Source organism: Theropithecus gelada, chromosome 11, assembly GCF_003255815.1.
Source record: "Theropithecus gelada isolate Dixy chromosome 11, Tgel_1.0, whole genome shotgun sequence".
Classification (NCBI taxonomy): Eukaryota; Metazoa; Chordata; class Mammalia; order Primates; family Cercopithecidae; genus Theropithecus; species Theropithecus gelada.
Window position 1 is genome coordinate 118,441,525 of NC_037679.1, and position 17,432 is coordinate 118,458,956.

The following is a 17,432-nucleotide window of genomic DNA, read 5'->3' on the forward strand; positions in this document are numbered from 1 at the left end:
CGTAGGTCGGGTACCAGACTCTGCAAGCCCTAGGGGCTAGGCCACCTGTACCATGCTCCCTGAGTGGTTGTATGGCATCCCATTCATATGATCCCTTGTGTGTGTGTGTGTGCACACGTGTGTGAAGAACAGGAGAAATACCTCAGCACCCTCACAGAAATTCTCTCTACTGGAAACTGTGTGACCATACTCTTCATAAGTCTTACTAAAGTCTCCCTCCTTCTCCCGTCACCTACTCCCTCAAGGAGAGGTCAGGCAAAGGGAAACGAACAAGTAAGATTTTTTCAATCTCCCAGACAATCCTAAACAGATGGTTTGACCCACATTATTCTTGGTCCTTCAAGCCCTGCTGCAGCTCTGATGCAATACGGTAAGCTGAATATAACATGGGATATAGGGGAAATTATTGGATATCCTGGTATGTAAGAAATCAAGACTTTGCCACAACTTGGGTCACATCCCACAGTCAGGGTTCATGCATTCTCTCTTACCAAATAATGACCTGAGAATGCAAGTTTGGAGGAATTCTTATTGTAGGACTTCACATTCACTGTTATCCACTGGAACGGCTGCATTGAGAACCCAGGATTTGTTTCCCAATCCAGAACCCATGTCCTAAGACTTTGATCAGAAGGAACAATAATTTCCTAATAGAGCCCTGTGTGCAGACAAATAATCAGAAATGCAAAAAAAAAAAAAATTCCCTCCTCCCATCCTACTGCACAAAACAACCCTCTACATCATCCTACACTGCGGGTGCGATAATGGGCCCCATCCTCTCTTGTATCATATTTAGTATTTATGCAATCTTTCTCCTCCTACAGTCCACCTAATCTTATGAAGCATAATTCTTTTTTCTCTTCCTCCTCCCTACACAAAGTTAATTCCTGACTCTCCTTAAGTATGTGCAAATTATTACACCAACCGTCCTTTAAAGCAAGCATCATACTGCAGCCTAAAACAGCAATTGGACGTGTTTTACTATTGCATATTATCGGAGCTTGCTTTTAGCACCTTTTACAACCAAAGTGTTGATTTTTTTCCCCTTTATAAAGTGGCAGTGGCAATCTGTGGCAGCATGCTACACACACAAGTTCATGGTAAGTTCAGAGGAAAGGAATGTTCAAAGAAAACCAGACTCAAAGCATTGTGGGTAGCGATATAAAAAGTTGACAAAACAATGATAAACAATGGGGGGAAAAAGAAATAATTAAGTGTTCTGAAGCACTGTATCAGCATTTTATGCATTGTTAACTTTTTTTAGGAAACCATTTTATTGTATGCGGTTTCATGGAGAGATACTAACCCAGTCTGTTGGAACGGCACTCTGCATGTATAATGCTTATAAAACTTTTTTTAATAAAAAAGAAAATGGGCAAATATGTCTGCCTGAGATAAGGCTTTCTGAACAAAATATAATACATGGAAATCCTTTCTTGAAGTGCTTTGTGGATTTAAGGAGGTAGGAAACTTAAAACAGTGGAGTAACAGTAAACACGTAAGTCTAAACAAGGTGTGAAAAATTGGACTATACGCCCTAACAAGCAAAGCAAGAAGTAAATGAGAAACAGCTAAGAGAGAAAGGATAAATGCTTTATAGACACTTTTTTTAAAAGGTATCTATGAACAACAATGGGAACTTCTGAGATCTGTAAAACAGGCAAAATTTTGTATATTGCTAGAACGCAATCCTAACTCACTTAGAGTAGACAGTCTATTTGATGTCCTGTTAGGTCAGTTTCTATGTAGATTACATCCTCTTATCTTATTTGCACTCGTTTATTCAACAAATATTTGTTTAGTTTCAGGCATTATTTCAGGCGCTAGGGATTCGTTAGTGGACGGAACATGAAAAACTCCCTGTATCCAAGAACATTATATTCCAGTGAACAGAGAAGACGAGGAACACAATAAATGAATATATGGTATATTAGAAGGTGCTACAAACCAAGGAGAAAAATAAAGCAAAGAAGAGAGATAGATTGTCATAGGGCCGGGGAGCAGAGAGCAGGTGCGGGCTAGGGGAGTGTCTGCTGCTTTAAAGTTTACAAGTTTTAAGAGGAGACGTTAATGAGAAAGTCCAATGCACAAAACTAGGAGGTGGTAAGGGAGCAAGCCGTTCACTTAACTGAGCAGCGTAATGAAGGAGCAAATTCAAAGGTCCAGAGGTAGGAGCTGTCCCAGCATATTAGACAAACGTTAAGGAAGCCAGTGTGGCCGGTGAAGAGTGAGCAAGAGATAGGGCAGCTCATAATGAGTTAAAGAAGTAACCAAAGAGCAGGATCACTCTGGGCATTACAAGGACATTAGCTTTTATTCTGAAGGTGGTGGGAGGCCGCAGGAGAATTCTAGATGATACAACATATGATAACCATTTCTTTCCCAAACCAAAGTAGTTATAATGTTTGAGTTTTGTAAATGTAAGTTTATAAATTTTGTTTTATTTTTATTTTATTTTATTTTTTTTACAGACGGAGTCTTGCTCTGTCACTAGGTTGGAGCGCAGGGGTGCGATCTTGGCTCACTGCAACCTCCGCCCCCTGGATTCAAGCAATTCTCCTGCCTCAGCCTCCTGAGTAGCTGGGACTAAAGGCGCACACTGCCACACCTGGCTAATTTTTTGTATTTTAGTAGAGATGGGGTTTCACCGTGTAGCCCAGGCTGGTCTCAAACCCCTGAGCTCAGGCAATCCACCCCGCCTCGGCCTTCCAAAGTGCTAGGATTACAGGTGTGAGCCACCACGCCTGGCCAGTTTATGGAATATTTTTAAAACATTTTTTGGGCCTCAAATTCATGTACTATAATAAGACAGGCCCCAGAAGTAAAGATGGACATAAGAATACTGCAAATGCTTTCAGTAAACACCTGAGGATGCCACATGAATTTAGCGATTTCTATCACACCCTGCTGAAAATCGCTGATTGAATTCACGGTACCACTCAATAAATGTAAACTGTTCAGCATACCAAACCAATCTGATTCCGTCATATCTTGGAGAGACAATTTACTTCTTTACATAAACTAGATTCCTACAAAGAAAAAAAAAGGGGCATACATTGTTGACACAGTCAAGTGTCTATTTGTTTTGTTCAGCACATATAAGATGCTAGAACAAGAATGAGTTGTCACAGTTTAGAGATGTTTGATAAAGAAACACTGAGACTGGTTAGCTGAAGGAAGGATACAATCTCCTGGCAGGCCAAGCTGCACAATAATCAGTATTGACTCAAATCAGATGTTATTGTGCATTATCAATGTAACAGGTTGAGACTTGAGTTTCCTCTGCAGGAAAAACTGTTTTGAAAGAACAAGGAAAAGCAGCTTTTTCAACACCCATTCTAATATAGTGCTTCATATAATGACTGCAAAACGGCACTGCTTTCTTGTCAACTATGAATAAAGGACTTGGTCAGTAAAACCTCAGATTATTGCTCCACTAAATGTTAATATGCCAAAGTTTAACAAGCTTCCAGGAACCTGTGGTCTTTAAACTAGCGTTTACCTACGCAAGAGGTGAGATGTGGGGATGTGGAAGGGCTTGAGGTAGTTCTCGATTGGGGTTTGCTGATTTTTTAAGTTTCTCTAAACACACTTCTTGAAATGCCTAAAAGATGTTAGAAGAGGGGAGTATTCTATCTCAAAAGGAGGGATGGGGATCTGTGAAACTTAACTGCTATTATCCTAGCTAGGGTAGTTAAAGGTGCATTTAAAGTTTGAACAGAAGAAACTAGCATTTATTAAGTACTCAACACTGTGCCAGGCCACTGAATGTGTGTGTGTGTGTGTGTGTGTGTGTGTGTGTGCACCCACGCATGTGTGTGATTATCCCTACTCCATAGATGAAGAAACCGAAGAAGCAGATAATCAGAATAGATACAGGACCTTGGACAAGAATATGAATGTAATGATTCAAGAGTGAATGCAAATAAATTCATCATTAATAGGAAGCTAGGAACAGGACAGGAAATCTATTTGAATTCACTCATAGGAGATGCTATCTAGAAATGGGACATGAAATGTATTTGAATTCAACTGTAGGAGATGCTGTTGTGTGTTATCCACACAACCAAAGATCTTTCCTTTAGTAAATGAAGCACTCAGTGCCCCAGCTGCCAGAAGTGCCACAGCTTGGCCCTTCTCTGGGCACTGCCCTTGGTGAAAGGAAACCGCCTCATCCAAAACTACACTCCATCCCAGAAGCAGTAAATGTCTAATGCCTGCTAAGTGGGGAGGTATACAGACAACCCACTGCCTCACTTCAAGACAGCCTGGAAAGGCCATCGTAACTCCAGAGCTCCCCAAAGGATTGGCTGAGGCCTCTGTTGCAACTGCATCTCAATTCAACCTCTCTATCTGCCCATCCTGCTTCTTGTGTCTTGCATAAGCTATTGTTCCCTAGAGCACACCACAATAAACCTCACAGATACAAATATCAGAGACTCAAAGTGTGTTTCCAGAGGAAGCTGACCAAAGATGACACTACAGCAAGAATGAATACTAGACGATTTGTTTGGTACCATCTGAAAGAACTGAGATAGTAACTGATTCCACTGGTACCTCCACAGACTGACATTAGTTTCTAATGCAATCCCATTGTAACAGAGAGTCAGTCACAAGTACTCACAAGTAAGCTAGTTAAAACAATAAGCCATTTCAAGTTAAACGAGAAATTGTCAATCAGTGATTCTATAGTGACTATAAAGTGCTATATAGCTCATGTAAGCTACATGATGGTCAAATCTGCATGGTATCAGACATGTTTAATGAATGCACACTCCTTAACATGTTAAAACACGCTTGTTTGAGAACCTCTCTAATTTTATTAAAATTATGTGACTCTGTATGAGTTGAAAGAGAGCAAAAAAAGGAGGTAAAAGGGAAAAGGATACATTTCATTGTGACAGACTGAGTTTCGTATAGATTCAAAGATAGAGTCTAAAGTGGATTATTAGACAGATGACTTCTGAACGCTAAGACCAGGAAATAGAGATAATAAGGAGTCCAGAATAGGTTAAACAGGTAACACAAGAAACATAATTTTATTATATCTTGGCTTGGTTAGGATACCGACATAGCACTGATTTTGCTGTGATCAGGACAGAGCTATGGACTGTATAATGACATAAATAGGCAAGATTATGAAATAGGTAACAGTCACATTCATAGAGAGCTGCTACCATAATCAATATTAGTTTTTAAGAAAAATTTTGGTGCCTGCAAACTCTGCCTTTAACTCTCACAGTTTAGGATTCCACAGTGTTTGACCTGGTGATATGCAATGGAACAAAACATACAGGGAGGGCTTGGACATTGGACATACTTGCAGGATACAAGCAACTATTGATGGGAACAGGGTTAGTTTTATTCTCTAAGGAGGAAATTCACTATGACTGACAGAACATATAATCTGAAGGATAATTATACTATACATTCCTGTAAAAGACAATAGCACGAAATAGCCAAGGTATAACGACACAAGGGCCAACAGATTATGGAAACCTCAGAGATAAGTGCTACTCAGAAGAAATCACAGGGCCTTTTGCAACCAGCATTTAACAAATATTTATCGCAATCTCCTATGTGCTAGGAACTGCTTTAGGCACTGGAGACACAGCTATGAACACGAGAGATAAGACCCTGCCTACATATACTCTAATAGTGGGAGCAGACAGATAATAAAGGACTAATAAATTTTTAAGAAAAATAACCATCCCATGAAGATGACTGCTATAAAGAAAATAAAACATGCTAATATGATAGGGAGAGACTGAGACTACCCTAGATTGGGTGGCAAAAATAATGCCTCCTGACAAGGTATTATTTGAGCTAAGATCAGAAACACCCAGGAAAATTCAGCCATTTGAAGGTAAGAAGGAAGAATATTCCCAGCAGAGAGACCCGATGTTTGAAAGGCCCCATGTGGACAAGTTTAGTGTTTGTAAGGAACAGAAAAAATCATCATATGGCTAAAATACACTGAGTGAGAGATGCAAAGCTTAAGAGATGAGATCAGAGAGATCAGCAAGAACTGGGCCATAGAAGCTTCATGCACCAACATGGGGAAGAGTGACATGACTGATTTGTTTAGAAAGATCACTCTGGCTACTGTTCAGAGGACTGACTCTATAGTCCAGGTGAGGGTGATTACAAATGGAATTTCAAAAACCAGGTAAGAGGCCATTGCCACAGAGCAGGCAAGAGGTGATAGTAATGGGAGAGTCTAAGAAGCCGAAATTTCATAAGGATAAACATAATATCTGTTGTATATCAACAATTCCCCCCTAAAAAACAATAGCACACTATAAGATGAGAGATTTACGAGTTAGCAGCAGCACGGAGTGAAAAAACACAGAGGGAAACAAAATAATGGGGGTGTATCAGTGGGACACAGAGGCCAACCTGAAGGAGCTCCCAATGGCCAACGCTGAAACAATCTGGGCAACAAAATAAAGAGCATACTCTTGTATGATAATCCAAGGATCAAACATATCTCCATGAGTCCATACTGATTGAAATTGGTGGCCGGGCGCGGTGGCTCAAGCCTGTAATCCCAGCACTTTGGGAGGCCGAGACGGGCGGATCACGAGGTCAAGAGATCGAGACCATCCTGGCTAACACGGTGAAACCCCGTCTCTACTAAAAAATACAAAAAGCTAGCCGGGCGAGGTGGCGGGCGCCTGTAGTCCCAGCTACTCGGGAGGCTGAGGCAGGAGAATGGCGTAAACCCGGGAGGCGGAGCTTGCAGTGAGCTGAGATCCGGCCACTGCACTCCAGCCTGGGCGACAGAGCGAGACTCCATCTCAANTGAGGCAGGAGAATGGCGTAAACCCGGGAGGCGGAGCTTGCAGTGAGCTGAGATCCGGCCACTGCACTCCAGCCTGGGCGACAGAGCGAGACTCCGTCTCAAAAAAAAAAAAAAAAAAAAGAAATTGGTGACTGAATAGATCATAACTGGGAGAGAAGAGAAAAATCTCCAGTACAGAGTTCCAAACAAGTCTTGTAAATACTCCCCAGTCAAGAAGGTGGAGTTTAACTCCCCTCCTCTTGAGTAGGGGCTGCTCTTCCAAAGAGAACAAACCGTATGGAAAGGGAGAACAGAGTAACTTTACACTGGAGAAACCTTGGCCAGGTGAAAAAGGTTAGTGTCATCAGCAATAAGCCAAGCTGACAGCATGTGCCCTTGGTATGATGTGATGAAAACAGCACTTCACCCTTGTGACCTTCCTCTCCCAACCCCACAGGCCCCATCCGAGCATGAGGAAAACATCAGACAAGCACAGACTGAGGGACATTCTAAAAATACCTGACTGTCAAGGTCATGAAAAACAAGGAAAATCTGAGAAACTGTCACAATCCAGAGGAAGCTAATGAGACATGACAACTAAAAGTAATACGGTAGCTTGGATGGGATTGTGGAACAGAAAAAAGGACACTATGGAAAAAAACTAAACACATCTAAATAAAGTACAGAGTTGACTTAATAGCATTGTACCAATGTTTGTGCATTTGTTGTGCCAAACACACTATAACAACATCATATGTTAACAACAAGGATAGCTGGATGCAGGGTAAATAGTAACTGTCTATACTATTTTCTCAACTTTTCTGTAAAACTATTGTAAAATCACATATTTTATGAAACAATAAAAAGCACAGAGGTCTTGTATTGCTTCCCATCAACAGAAGTATGGGCAAATGGCAGCCACAGCCACCTCTACTCAGTCTCATTGCAGCATGCCCGCAACACTGTGGGAAACCCAAGGTGCCGTGTTTGGAGAGGGGTGCGGACAAATTGCTCCTAAAACAAGTGTGGCCGGGCGCAGTGGCTCACGCCTGTATTTCCAGCACTTTGGGTGGCCAAGGTGGGTAGACCATTTGAGGTCGGGAGTTCGAGACCAGCCTGACCAATACAGTGAAACCCTATCTCTACTAAAAATACAAAAATTAGCTGGGCATTGGTGGCATGCACCTGTAATCCCAGCTACTTGGGAAGCTAAGACAGGAGAATTGCTTGAACCCATGGGGTGGAGGTTGCACTCCAGGCTGGGCTGGGCAACAGAGTGAGCCTCTGTCTCAAAAACAAACAAACAAAAACAAAACAAGTGCAAGTCAACTTAAAGACATGTCATATGAGACACAACTAAAAGTACTAGGTATATTTAACCTATAAAACCTGAAAGGCACAATAACCATCTCACAATATATGAGAGACTCTTATAAAGAGTGAGGATGAGGATTGGATCTTCTAAATCTCAAACTGTAGCATTGGGTAAAAGTGGAGAGAAAAACTACTGCTGAAAAAAATATCCATTCACAAAAAGGAAGAACTTCTTATAAACCTGGAATTGCCCACCCTGGAAGGCAACAATAAGCCCTGGCAATACTGAGCATTCAGGCCTCTCCAGGAAAGATATTGTCCATGGTGTTGTAGGGGAGACAAGTATTTGAACTACAGGGCACTTCTTGGTATTAAACACTAAAATTTAATGCTTTCCTGCTTCTTTACCACCACTTCATAAATAAGAAGAGAAAACCAGTTGTGCCCTTAATTCCTGTTGCACTATGCTATTTCTACACCTTATTCACTTTTAAGTTTTTATTATTAACAGATACTTTTGCTTACTTATCTTTTTGAGGTGCATTTTAACCATGGGTAGACCTTCTCAACTGTGTTATTGGAATAACGTGGAATAATATATCTCTATATTATTATCTCCAGCCCAGACCTCACTACTGATTTCAAGATTCACCAATCCAATTTTTGCTTTGACCTCTCCACATGAAGGTCTAACAGGCATTTCCATCTTAACGTGTCCAAAACAAACCTCCTGTCTTTCCATCCAACCCCGCACCTCCCCCAGTCTTCCTCATTTCAGGAAATGCCACCAGCCTGTACCTAATTTCCTCCCCGCTACCCCACCCTCTGCTTCCATTTCATTAGCACATCCTAGGTTTAATTAATTGTCCACTTCTCTCCATCTCAACTACCACCCCAAGTCCAAACTAGAACTTCCTACACTATTATAATCACTTCCTAACTGGATCCTCTACATTGTTTCCTGTAATTTATTATTCACAAAGCAATCAGAGGGAAGACTACACAGTCTACAACTTCCTTACCCCTTCTTACAAAACTCCAACAGTTCACCAGTGCACTAACAAAAACAATTCTAATTCCTTACTCTGTGTTCTCGCTCTTAGCAACTCTCGAAACTCTTCTTACTATTTTCCTCCTTGCCAATGCTCCAACCACATTAGCCTTCTCTCTGTTCCTCCATAACCTCAAGTTTGTTTCTCCCTTGGGGATACTGAACCAACTGTTCTCCCTGCCTAATACGCTCTCCCCATGATCTTCAAAATATCTAGCTCCTTATTATTTTACACTGGCCATTAAGGTACTCTTCATCACATCAGCCTATTTTAACTTTCTGCGGAGCAGTTACCACTCGTTGACATTTTCACGTCGCTTTGTTTGTGTTGCTTTTGTCTGAGTTTTCTGAGAACAAGAACCTTGTGCAGCTTATTTACAGCTGTAGCCTCAGACCCAAAACCGGCCTGGAAGATAATAGTAGTAGTAAGTATTTTTTCAAGGAATTAGTGATTTTAACAATAATGTGAAGATGGCATCCTCTGTTACATGGCTTAAAATCTTCTAGATCTTCTTTTCTAACTTTTGAAGAAATACAAACAATCTTCTAAAATATAATTAATAGTAAGTGAACACATGGTAACCATCAAATGACACTTATTCACCACTTTTCCTACATTGCCCAAGTTGACTCTTGCACCCCCCCTCTGTCTCTTTGTATACGTTTATGCTACTCCTGTGACTGAAATCCTCTCCTGAAGTGTTCCCTAACCCCCAAACATTATCTGTGAAAGTATTATCATCCGTGAAAATTACTACCTATCTTTAAGACCAAATCCTAAGACTACCTTCCTTTTGACACACTCTCTATTTGTAAAATGAGTATGCACACCCACAATATTTTGCTCCTTAATGACAATGCTAATCTCAATGAGGAAGCTGGGTATTATAAATAGGAATTTCCCCAGATTTGTTCCTTAGAACAGGACTTGAGAAAATTGATGAAATTCACCTTAGCTTGGGAAACACTGCAAAATATACCCACTTTTAGGGATTCACAATGCACAATGTGAAAGTCTCTGGAAAAATCCCACAGTAAGTAATGTGTGGGGTTTCACTTTCTGTAACTCAAACTTTCTTGTTTTCCAATATTTGACCATGGAAGCACCAATCATCTTCTTTTCTAATTTTTGTGGCTACATAGTAGCTATATATATTTACAAGGTATATCAGCTATTTTGATAAACAGACATACAACATGTAATAATCTGATCAGGATAAATGGGGTATCTATCACTTCAAGTATGTATTTATTTAATTAATTAATTAATTAATTTTTTGAGACAGCCTGTCACCCAGGCTGAAATGCAGTGGTACAATCTCACCTCACTGCAACTTCTGTCTCCCAGGTTCAAGTGATTCTCCTGCTTCAGCCTCCCAAGTAGCTGGGACTACAGACACGCACCACCACACCTGGCTAATTTTCGCATTTTTAGCAGAGACGGGGTTTCACCATATTGGCCAGGCTGGTCTTGAACTCCTTACATCAAGTGATCCACCCACCTTGGCCTCCCAAAGTTTTGGGATTACAGGCATGAGCCACCCATGCCCAGCCAAGTATTTATCCTTTACGTTACAAACAATTCAATTATACTCTTTTAGTTGCCTTAAAAAGTACAATTAAGTTATTACTCACTAGAGTCCCCCATTGTGCTATCAAATGTTAAATCTTGTTCATTGTTTTAATTTTTTTGTGCCCATTAATCATCCCTGCTTCCGCCACCCCCTCACTACCTTTCCCAGCCTCTAGTAGCCATCTTTCTACTCTCTAACACCATGAGGTCAATGGTTTTAATTTTTAACTCCCACAGATAATTGAGAATATGTGATATTTGTCTTTCTGTGTCTGGCTTATTTCACTTAACGTAATGACCTCCAGTTCCATCCACGTTGCTGCAAATGACAGGATCTCATTCTTTTTATGACTGAATAGTACTCCACTGTGTATAAGTACCACATTTTCTTTATCCGTTCGTGTGTTGATGGACATTTAGATTATTTCCAAATGTTGGCTTTATGACTAGTGCTGCAATAAACATGGGGGTCCAGATATATATATACACACACACACACACACACACACACACACACACACACACTGATTCCTTTCTTATGGATATATACCCAGCAGTGGAATTACCCAGGTCATGTGGTAACTCAATGTGTAGTTTTTTTGAGAAACCTCCAAACAGTTCTCCATAGTTGTTGCTCTAATTTACATTCTCACAAATAGTGTATGAGGATTTCCTTTTCTCCACATCCTTGCCAGTGTTATTTATTGCTTACCTTTTGGGTAGAAGTAATTTTAACTAGGGTGAGATAATATCTCATTGTAGTTTTGATTTGCATTTCTCTGATCAACAATGTTTAACATCTTTTCATATAATCATCTTATTTAAAAAATGAATATCTAATATTAACTCTTCACGGATGATAATCTGAAAGACACCTGAATAGTGATTAAGAAGATGGGTTTTAGAAGTCTGCAGGTCTGTAGACTTTTTCATTTTAACCTGGGGTCCCACAGATATTAGAGAAACGACCATGAGCAAGTAACTAAACCTCTCTGGGCGTCCACTTTCCCAAGTTTAAAATGGAGTTGAATATGACTACTGCATAGGGTTAGTATAAACATTGAATAAGAATGGCATGATGCCTGGGACATTGTAGCCACTCTAGGAATTATAGATGCCATTACAAAAGTAATAATTTGCATTACTCTTGTACCTCAGTGAAATCAGAAATCTTACGTCTTCACTTTCACATCTCCTACAAGGTCCAGCAGATATCATGCAAAGAGACTCAAGAGTTTGCACACGGAATGCTTTGGGCAGAATATGGCCCAAACACATATTTCGACTGGTCATCACATGGTCTTGAAGGCTTCAGGCCTCACACCATCCCAATTGCTTATATAAGGCTCAATTAATAGATTTATGTCATCTACTTCATCCTCTGAGGCACCAGAGTTTGCAACTCCTTAGACAGAAGTCCTCAATTAATGTTTATTGAGGTGCTTGATCTCAGTGTATTCTGGCTTCCTTCCCTACCAAACACCTAAATATTTAACATACATCTCTTCAGAAAGAGCAGCTTGCATAAAGCAATGATTCACATATTTAAAATCTAAGTTATAAGGTAAAATGTGTAGTTTAAAAAATTATCCAACCTAGTGTGTACCTCCTTCCTCCACTTCATCACAGAGGTCATCCACAGTTACTGGAGAAGTTCAGAGCAGGAAGGTGTCCCTTGGGACTGGCCATTAATGCCAACTCCCAGAGGGTGGGAGGCATTCTTACCTGAAGAGGCTAGACTGATGACCTTGAGAGGACCATTTCACCTTTGAGTTTCTATGAAATCATTGGAATTTAAAATAAAGCACTAAAAAGAACTTTAAGAGACCATCAAGGACATCCTCCTGCCTGTTAGAATATTTTTATATCTCCAGGTTCAATGTTGAAGTGTGAAGGCTTTAGCTGCAAGAGAAATTGATGGGTTAGAGGGCAAGAAAGCTTAGGGGGAGAGAAGAGAAAGGAAAAGAAGAATCTGAGGATAAAGGAATTTATGCCCTCCCAATTAACCTTACCAAGGACCTCAAAATTCCCAAGGCAACCTTGATTCTACCTTTCTTTCTTTTGTTTTCAAATATGGAATTTTCCCCAGGCCTAATGTTAGAATTGAGCATATTCTTCCTTTGATTTATGAGAACATTCAGGGAATATAAGGTCATGAAAGTTAGCAAACCAGCTGGCTTCAATGCAAAGTAATTAAATAGAAAGTCTTAAAAACTTAAAATCCTTACTAGACTTGTTTCAGAAGAATGTTAAATTTATTTTCCTTTGCATTTAAAGTACCGTCTTCTTATATTTTTTAAATATTTATTCTAGATTTACATTAACCTTTCTCTGATGACAGGAGTGGACCTAATTCAGAAAATCTATTAAAGAGTACAAATTAGAGCTCTGCATTTGTGGTTAAAACTACTGATGGACAACCACATTTCAGGAAATACATGGTTAAAGCAATTAGATAACCATAAATGCCTGTTAGTTCAGAAAAGCAAAGTTAAATGCTAGCATTTTTTCTTCCTTAAAAAAAAGGCACTATGTTTTGAAATAATAATAAAAAATTCTGATTTCTTAAGTTGAGCAAAAGTGCATGCTGAAGTGGTTACACTCTACTCATGAAAGCAATCTAGTCTGAGTGGCATTAAGATGTAGGTTTATAAGCTAGTCATAGCTTAATACTTACGTAAAATACCTACAGCAAGCATTGAGCTTGTCTATTTATTTTTCAACTCCTTTTATACTATCCTTAACTATCCTTAAATTGTACTTAGTAATACCTTATAGACCAGGAGAGCCTCTCCAGTTCTAGGTGTTGTAATTCCTTTGTAATATGCATATTTAGACATTCATGGTTAGTAATTTCTCTAACAGAAATGATGGCTTGAAACAATTCTCTTGCAGGTGTGATCCTGAGCACATTCACACAAGCAAATCACTCCTACATCCAGCGGCTAGGAAAGAGAGCCAATTTCTGGTAAATGGACATGATAGCCAATTAAAGGAAACCAACTGGTAGCAAGCTTAGATGACAAAACAAGAGCCAATTTTCTGTGACTTTTGCTTGCAGTACCAAGGCATGCTTTAATAGAGTGGCTTCAGGTGTTGGTACTCCATCAGCGTCTACATCTCTCTGATTCAGCATGACATAATAGCTCTTTCATTTTTGAAGGCCGAGTGTTTCCATTTTCTTGTATGCTATAGATATCCAAGAGCAAAGAGAGTTGCCACATTACATTTCTCCAAATAAAACCATAGGGTAGTCAAATTAATCTAATTATCTGTGACCCAATTTGTTAATACCGCTAAAAGCAATGTTAGAGAGGGCTTCTCTAGAGCTATGCTATTTGTTTCTTCATTCATTCTCTTGTTTTATTAATTTCCCACCAAAAATGCACCTGCTTAAGTATTCTGTGAATAAACTTGAACTACTGAAAAAGTGTGCTCTGTCTACCAGCACTTGGGAATATCTAATGAGTAGAGAATAGAAATTGTCTTGAGTTTCTATTAAGGTCTGAACCATTCTAAAGTGATCCACCATCATTTTTACATTTAGCAATCCCACTGAAGCAAGCAACTCTCAGGTGATTAACAAAACAGGTTAAACTACTGGCTCATCAGAGATCAGACATATCACTTGCACCTTTTTCCATGAAATTGCATGCTGTGTGAATTTTCTACTTGCTTCTTTCTTATCTCACTTTTATCCTTCACCCTTGAAGTATCCACTCTGGTCTCTGCCTCAGATACAAACATGTGGCAGATTAAGGCATTTTAAAAAATAGCTTTGCATTCTATAGTAACAGAGATGCACAAACATTTAAGGGAATCGCTTTCATTCTAATTTTTCCACTTAAGAATTTACATTGACCCTCCATCTTTGGAAGCAAAAGACTTAATCCAAAAACCTCTGGGTTTTTAAAAATTTCTTCTTCAATGCCCTGTCATTCCAAATTTTTAACATTTGTAATGAGTATAATTATTTGCTTGGAATGCACCCTTCCATATAATGGTATTACAACTAAATTTTTATTTGAATTATGTTTATGGTAATAACTAATTTTTTTTTCATGACATAGGTTAAAAGTCTGCAGCCTCTAATTTGACAGGAACTCTATTATCACTTTCTGCAAAATTAGACAGGAAAGAATATTAAGACATCTAAAATCTGACACAAATAGAAATCACTTTCTCTCACTCTGCTTTTGTTAAAAAAAAAAAACAAAGATGATTATATGCTGTTTGACATCCTATTCTCAGGCAAACTAAGGGGATACAGAGGCTCACACCTCATTTATCCCACCAAATATATACCCTGCAAGAATGCATTGATATTTGAATACACTGAGCTTCCTTAGAAGTGGATCAAGTTAGCTTTATCTTCTTGATGGTTTCGTCCATGTAGCCCCCTTTGTTAGAACATAAAATACCTTCCCTGCAGGGTCCCAGCCCACAGGGTTAATCCATTGCACAGGAGAAACACACAGTCCTCAAACAGATAATCAGCTAATTAAAAATGGGTGAACATCATTGACATAGGAAGATTTCCTCTATTTGAAAGTGGAACAGAACCTGAACAGAATCTTAAGTTACAAAGTGGCTGATTTTCTAGGTGGCTTGTATAACTATTATCATTTTTTAGATGTCTCATACTGTATGTGAGCACTTTTTGTTCTGGACATAGCTGCAAATGAAACTCCAAGAGCCATGGCTGTTGATAATGGTGCCTTTGAAGAGATGTGTATGACAGCAATCCCTTAGAAACAGCACAAAAAGTCCGTCCTTCTACAAAGTTCAGCCAAGATTTCATAGCAGAGTATGTTGATTAATTTCACTTCGGAGAATGCATTCATGGAGCCCACACTCAAAATAACACCTCCAACTACATGCAGAGATTTTGAAGTTTAGCATTTCCCCAAACATCCCTGAAAGTGATAGCATTCCAACGAAGACTGGTAGTCAGCTGAGTATGAGTCAATGACCCTGAGATGCTAGGAAACTTTTCTAGACTTACTCAGTAGAGGCTGTGCTGTGCCCCTGGATGTCAGACCTCCAGGACCAAGGCCCTCCTTCCAGCTGCCAGGAGGTCTGACTGCTGATCACTCCCAAGTTGATTCTTCCCCAGAACTGCCCACAGTAGAATGACTGTCCTACAAAGCGTCTAGGGGTAGAGAGGCCCAGTATCCTTACCTTAACTACGAACAGCTCTGCGAGACCATGCAGCCCAAAGCTCCCCGTGGATTAGCTGAGCTCTGAGTTGTGGCTGCATTTCAGTCTGCCTCCTCCCTCTGCCTGGTCCTGGAGAGCAGAGGGCAAAGTCTTACTCCTCACAGGTGTTCATCCTGAGAGCACTTGCAATCTCCAACTCAGCACCTCAGGAAACCCAGCCCAAGAGACTTTACAATAAGAGTAGCTGGAGGGCAACATAGAGATACTATAATTCAACTTTTCCTCTTTTGTAAAAAATACAGAAACCTCAGCCAAGAACAGTTAAACAATTTCCGCTGAACCAAACACCTAGTTAGTCCCAGGACCAGAGCCTCTATTTCTGGACTTATAGATGGGTGTTCCTTTATTAGAAATTGTTTTCTTCAAAGAACTTTTAAGTAAATGTCACCTAACAAAATCACATTTGAGCTTAAATCTGGCCAAGTAACTGTTAACATTCCATCTCTATTCAGGGTCCCACGTGCCATATCATATTTCTAGAAACTCTACCAAGGAAGAAGGGTCAGAATGCATGAGAGAGATTTAAGGGATCAGGGTGGTTGAGGTGGAACTGACTTTCTTCTGCACGTCTACTGGTACTATGCCAGGATCTTTACATGTTATCTTATTTAGCCTTCACAGCAACTCAGTGAAGGGAATATTCCTATTCTTACTTAACAAATGAAGGAACTGAGGTTCAGTTAGGTCATGTGGGAACGGACCACAGAGTCCTTGATGTGTCCATTCACCCAAGCACCTCACTGGGACTCCAAATACACATTCACTATCTCCCTTGGCTCACCAAGTTTGCAAATATGAAAGCTTCATTATCATTTACCTTCCTGATTCTCACTAATTAAAGACAGCTTCACCACATAATATACCTGTTAACTTGACTCGTTATAAATAAAAATCAACAATGCTACTACACTTCCCAGAGTGTGATTAGCATTTATGATTTCATAGTGCCAAAAATAAATCATTTACTTTGAAAGATCAGTAAACCTTAAACACATTCTTACAGTTGTGTAGCCAGTATAAAAAATTTACAATGACATCCCTTAACTAGGCACTTAAGAAATCATTTGGCAGTTTACTTTTTGCCAAATGCCATACATTGTTTTAATGTCAGATAGGAAGCAAAAGTTATTTATAGATTGAAATATAACACGATTAAAGCTCAATCTTGTATACAGTAACACATTCCAAATAGAGTTCTCAACACCACATTTTAAAGCGCAAATCACTGTATTCAATACCAGCGTATGAATATCATCTTCTTAATAGAGTACCAGATGTGTGACTAAGACTCCAAAAGAGGAGACAGTTAAAAGAAAAATCTAGTAATGTCAATGGAGTATCTTTTACCTTAACCTGAAAATTAATTTTTGTGACTAAACTTTTAAAACTTGTTTTTTTAAAAATATATATATATGTGAATCATAGGAGACCAGTCAACAGGAGTCACAGTTAAATGTGAGTTTCCAACAATGCATGTTGCTTTTACCAAT

At 39.5% G+C, this 17,432-nt stretch overlaps 1 protein-coding gene across 2 annotated transcripts in view; it reads right to left on the reverse strand.

Annotated features, from left to right (window-relative positions):
- Positions 1-17,432, reverse strand: part of SOX5 (SRY-box 5) — a 1,043,232-nt gene that overhangs the window by 919,786 nt on the left and 106,014 nt on the right. The window lies entirely within an intron of this gene.